Source organism: Sinocyclocheilus rhinocerous, unplaced genomic scaffold (assembly GCF_001515625.1).
Source record: "Sinocyclocheilus rhinocerous isolate Xijiao unplaced genomic scaffold, SAMN03320098_v1.1 scaffold827, whole genome shotgun sequence".
Taxonomy (NCBI): domain Eukaryota; kingdom Metazoa; phylum Chordata; class Actinopteri; order Cypriniformes; family Cyprinidae; genus Sinocyclocheilus; species Sinocyclocheilus rhinocerous.
The window spans coordinates 680,712-686,284 of NW_015633173.1; the positions used below are offsets into that span (position 1 = coordinate 680,712).

A 5,573-nucleotide genomic window follows, 5' to 3' on the forward strand; every position below is an offset into this window, starting at 1 on the left:
CCTAAAACGGCTCGTTCTAACACGCCCCCACATACCTACGTCCCTATCTGGGAAGATTTGCATAACGCCGCCCAAATGTTCACGCAAAGAAAGAAGGCGTAACTTTTATTCTCGTTTTTGTCTCGTCGCTTCGTCCGGGACACGGCATCAACAGTATGGTGAGGTGCGTAACATTTCCGTCTCACGCTTGAGGTATTCGGCCAATCACAACGCATTGGATAGCTGGCCAATCAGAGCACACCTCGCTTTTTCAGACCGATGAGCTTTGTAAAAATCGACGCGTTTCAAAAAGGCGGGGCATAGAGGAGAAACAATAATGTACAGTATGTGGAAAATAATGTGTTTTTTTAACTTTAAACCGCATAAACACATTTCATTACACCAAATACACAAAATAATGATCTTTTTAGCAGCATCATATGACCCCTTTAAATCAGATGTTTGTTTCATGAGTGTAGCTGAACATCTTAAAAACCAAAAGTAGAGTAAACCTTATTGATCACCGTGAGAAGGGAAACTGCAGAAGCAAAAATAAATTCTGAGACCATGAGTGAAAATAATTCTATTTTGCAGTTTTCGAATTTAATGCAGTTTTTTTTATTACAAGTTGTTATATTATCAGCAGGATTTGAGAACGAAATTCCCAAGAGCATTTTGTGTGTCAGGTAACAAAATCTGACTTTTCAGCTGCTTCCTTTTGTACTTTAAAATGTGGTGTCAGAGTTTTGGACCCCAACAATTATGTAAAAAATAAGCAAAAATGTAAATATTAAGTAGTTATGATCTGAAAAATACATATTGTGTTTATAGTAATAGTTTGTAGTAATTAAAACATGTTTAATACTTTTACAGTACAGTACCGTTCAAAAGTTTGAGGTCAGTACGTTTTTTGAAAATAAATGAATACTTTTATTCAGCAAGGACACAATCATTTGATCATAAGTTATGTATAATGTTTATAAAAGTTTATTTCAAGTAAATGCTTTTATTTTGAACTTTCTATTCATCAAAATATTTTAAAAATGTATCACAGTTAAATATTAAGCAGCACAATTGTTTTTAACTGAGATAATAAGAAATATTTCTCAATCACCAAATCAGGATATTAGAATGATTTCTGGAGGATCGTGTGGCACTGAAGACTGGAATAATGATGCTGAAACTTGTTATGCCATCACAGGACTAAATTACATTTTATAAATATATTAGTAGAAAACAGTTATTTTAAATTATATGTCCTGATATTACTGTTTTACTGTATTTTTGATCAAATAAATGCAGCGTTGGTATTAGTGGTCGACCGATATATCGACAAGGCTGATATATCGGCCGATATTTGGCATTTTTCAAATATCGGCATCGGCCGATACGTTTTTTTTGTTTGGCCGATGTGTTCGATGCGGGACTTTTATTTTGACGGCACTGAGAACGGCAGCATCTGAGTGCACACCGCTCAAATTCTCCTTCTTGTTCGCTGTCGTCGTTCAGTTCTGTCTAATATGGATAGAAGTCTATCTAATAATGAGATAGAACTGTTAAACAGGAATTAAAATGTATACAAAAAAGTATTATAACGATTGATTTAATATTATTAGTAATAGAAAGGCAAACATTATAATACTTTCTCATTTGCCGTCAACATTCAGTAAATACGCATTAATATCTTTTAAACAAATCTTTGAATGTCTAATAAACATCTAATTTCACAAACCTTGCAGACTTAGTCGAATCTAGTTGAGATCTTGTGAAGTGCGCATTTGTATCCTGCATGATCGCGTGTTCTCTGTGCTGTATGTAAAATGAGTGTTACCTTGGCTTTATTTGAAAAAAAACAAAAAAAAAAGATTCCCAATGCTCTCAAACTTCCCAGAATACTGAGTGCCCTGTTGGTTTCAGTGTTTACTTCCTTTTTAATTAGATTTTTATTAAATATTTATTTATTTGTGAAAAATGCTTTGTCTTCTAAAGTAGGTCTATAAGTATGTTTATTTTACACAATTATTTTTAATCCATTTTCAAATGATTTCAAATTTCTTGAATATAAATTAAAATAAATAAAATTATATCGGCTTTATATTGGCCATCGGCCACCCTGCTTTCCAAGATATCGGCATCGGCATCGGCTGCCAAAAAAACAGTATCGGTCGACCACTAGTTGGTATGCATAAGACTTCTTTTAAAAACAAAAAAATATTCAAAATGTGATGAATAATATGCAAAGAATTTTTACATCAGTTGCTACACATGAGAAACATACTGTTCGTTTGTAATTAAAAGTTAAAAATACAAAATTGAGTTTAGGAAATGATTACAAAAGAAATAGACTAAATGATGTAAAAAGTCACAGAAAGCAACTGGAAAATGCACATTCTGGATGTGGGAAAAATCCAGTCTATCAGAGCGTGACTATCTCTCTGTATTGTATTTTACTAATGATACATTTCCATAGACTTAAAGTGATGGTAGGAGGAACGCTTTTTGCTTTAAGTTGCCCTAACCCCCATCACGGATCACAGGATTTCAAGAAAGACAACAGACACACGGCTCCAGGCTCAACACTCACAAAACAGGGTCTTAACCCTCAATGGAGGACAAGGGGGCGCATTTCCACCCTGCTGCTGTCTGCTTTGATATGCAAGTGTGGAGGGCTTTAGAAAGAACCAGAGCAATTGATTACTTCACATTGGCTTTTGTGTAGATTGGGTGGAGCAGTAGACTCTGGGATTACAGACAGATAATGCCACCGCAGTGAGGGTGTGGATCTACCCTCCAAAACCATTCAGCAGTCACCCAACACACATTTATTCATCCATCTTGCCACCTTAATCTCATAGGTTCATCAATACTTTGAAAGACTGAATGAATCAACTGAATGAAATCCATTTGCACATATAGCGCCACCCTCCTCTTCGTGCAAATAAATGAAACTAAATCCCATAGTGCACAGTACATGGTTACTAATTTTGCTATCGTTACTTATGTATTTTTTTATTTGTATTTTTAAGATAATACTTTTATTCAGCAAAGACACACGAAATTGATCAAAAATAACATTAAAGAGATTTTTAAAAATTACATTTTAAAATATATCAGTAGAAAACAGTTATGTTGAATTGTAATAATATTTCACAATTTTATTACAATTTGGTTAGAATTATTACAAACTCTTACTGTATTTTTCATCAATAAATGCAGCCTGGCTAAGTATAAGAGACTTTAAAATCTTACCGACCACAAAATTCTGAATGGTACTGTAAGTGTTTATCGCCAAAAAGTTTCTCTGATTTGTTTTTAAAAATTGGAAAGCTCCATGGCTTCATGCTGTGACCCGTCCTGCAGTGAGGACTAAAATAGTCATTATGCAAAAAAAACCTTTGTCTTTCTCTTTATTTATTCCTTCCCTTTCTAGCGTGTTCCTTCCCTTTTTAGCTTGTACTTTTAGCTTGTGTAAGAATGACTTCATATTTGCATAAAGAAGCTACATATGAATGACAGCAATACAGTAGAGTCGGTTAATAAACAAATAAGCATTAGAGCAAACAAATAAACGAAAAAATGTGTGCTTGCGAAGTTGCTAAGGCAAGCATTACTATTACTATTGTGCTTAAGACATGTTTCCACTATCTTCAACACATGACAGACAGGAAGTTGTTCATTTTGCGAACATGTAGTTCCGATCATATGCGTATGTGGAATTTTTGGTTCCAATTGAAATGAGCTTCAAATACATTTAAATATTTGAATTTTTTTCTAGACCATATGTGACCACCTGACTGGATATGATGTAGTCTAATCAAAACTGGAAGTGCAAAGTGACAATTACCAATATTTCTCCTCAAAAATGTTATTCTTTAAACACTTTTTGTCAAATTGGCAGTTATGAGTAATTATGTTAAATAATTTACATTTAGCAGAGGGTATGTGCTTCTCCATAACATTACTGCCATGTTGGAATGTTTTTTTTTTACATGGGGTAGTAAGAAACCAGTACACTCTAGCAACCACATAGCAACACCCAGAGCACTGTGGCATCGCAGTAGTGTTTTGCATGGGTTAGCATAACATTTATGCATCATAAATCAAAGGTTGAGACTGCAGTTGTTAGATAGGGCTGTATTTATGGCCCTGACTGGAGGAGACATGTTCAGGTTAATGAAGCATCTCAGTCTGAATGCAGAGCAGCTGTTTCTGCTGATAACACACAATACGTCTTCTGTTACCTCATCACAGTAATGATTTTGCTAGTAGCTAATGGGCTCAATGTAAAACACCGGACCACCCCAGAGACTGTACACACTTTTATTTAGTTTTTCTGCCATAGTCAGTCATTTTGCTCAAGCTGTTTTAAGTGGGCTTGCTTCCGGAAGTATTTTTGTAATTAATTTTATCTTCAGCTTTAAGATTTAAAGTAAAAAGGTCTTTTAAGTATTTAAATGTTGTAAAAACTGTGTGGTTAATGTTTATTATGAGGCAATGAACTATGCACATGGTATTTAAAGATTTCAACATGTTTTGTGGTAATAACTTTAAAGATTGGTTGTTGAACTGATCATTAATTTAAATAACAATTAATTTAGGTCATTTCTGGAAAAAAAAAGGAAGCAAGTTTTTGTTATATTGCAGATGAGCAAGTGAAAAATGGCATATTCCAGATAAGAAACATCCGCATTTAGACAACATGCATGTGCTGTCAGGGTCAAAGCTCAGTGTTGCTCAACACACATTTAAATTGTCATAATGTGATAATGTGATTTCAAAAGTGTTTCAAGAGTGTTCAAATCCCATTATGGCTGTTACCTGGCCTTGCCTGTTAAGTAAAAGAGCCTTTGGAAAGGTAATTCATGCGAAGGCATTTTCTGTGACAAAGTACTAGCATTAGCGGTGGTAGCTGAGGAATGTTAAGCATTTCCACTGGCTGCTACAATTACTGTAATTGTTGCCTCAGAATGAAATTATAAAGCCCTCCTCAGTCTGAAATTTTAAATTAATCTATGTACCATGCATGTTTTATGTTCATTGGAGGTCTGTCTTAGTAATTATGAAATACCAGAGCTAACTGAATTGAATGCCTGTGCTAGCAGTGTTCATATGGATGTTTTATGGTAGCTGAGACTGTGCTTACAACATTAAATTATGTGTGTGTATATATATATATATATATATATATATATATATGGGTGCATGTAAGTGGTGCATATTTTATTAAAAATTAAAAAATTGCTGGTTAAATAAGTTCATACCGCTCGTTTGCATACCAACATGAGCTGTTAATGCACAATCACCGTTTTAGATCAACTGATTGTAATACTGTGTAAGATCTGAATGCATAAATCTAGGCTATGCGCTGTCGGTTTCAGAGCAAAAACGTAAAGCAGTGACTTCCACTGATGCACTTCACTCGGCAGCGCTAAACCCAGAAGCGGATATACTTACCTGATGGCAACCCGCTTGCTGATTTTTAAGTTTTAAAATTCATGCAAAGTAAAAATTGAGTAAAAAATTATTATTTTTTTTAAATAGACTAAATAAAGTCCAATAGTACTATATATATATATATATATATATGTTTATAT

At 34.1% G+C, this 5,573-nt stretch overlaps 1 protein-coding gene across 4 annotated transcripts in view; it reads left to right on the top strand.

Moving 5' to 3' along the window:
* dcbld1 (discoidin, CUB and LCCL domain containing 1) overlaps positions 1-5,573 on the top strand; it is a 38,017-nt gene that overhangs the window by 14,022 nt on the left and 18,422 nt on the right. The gene's annotated exons all lie outside the window — the stretch shown is intronic.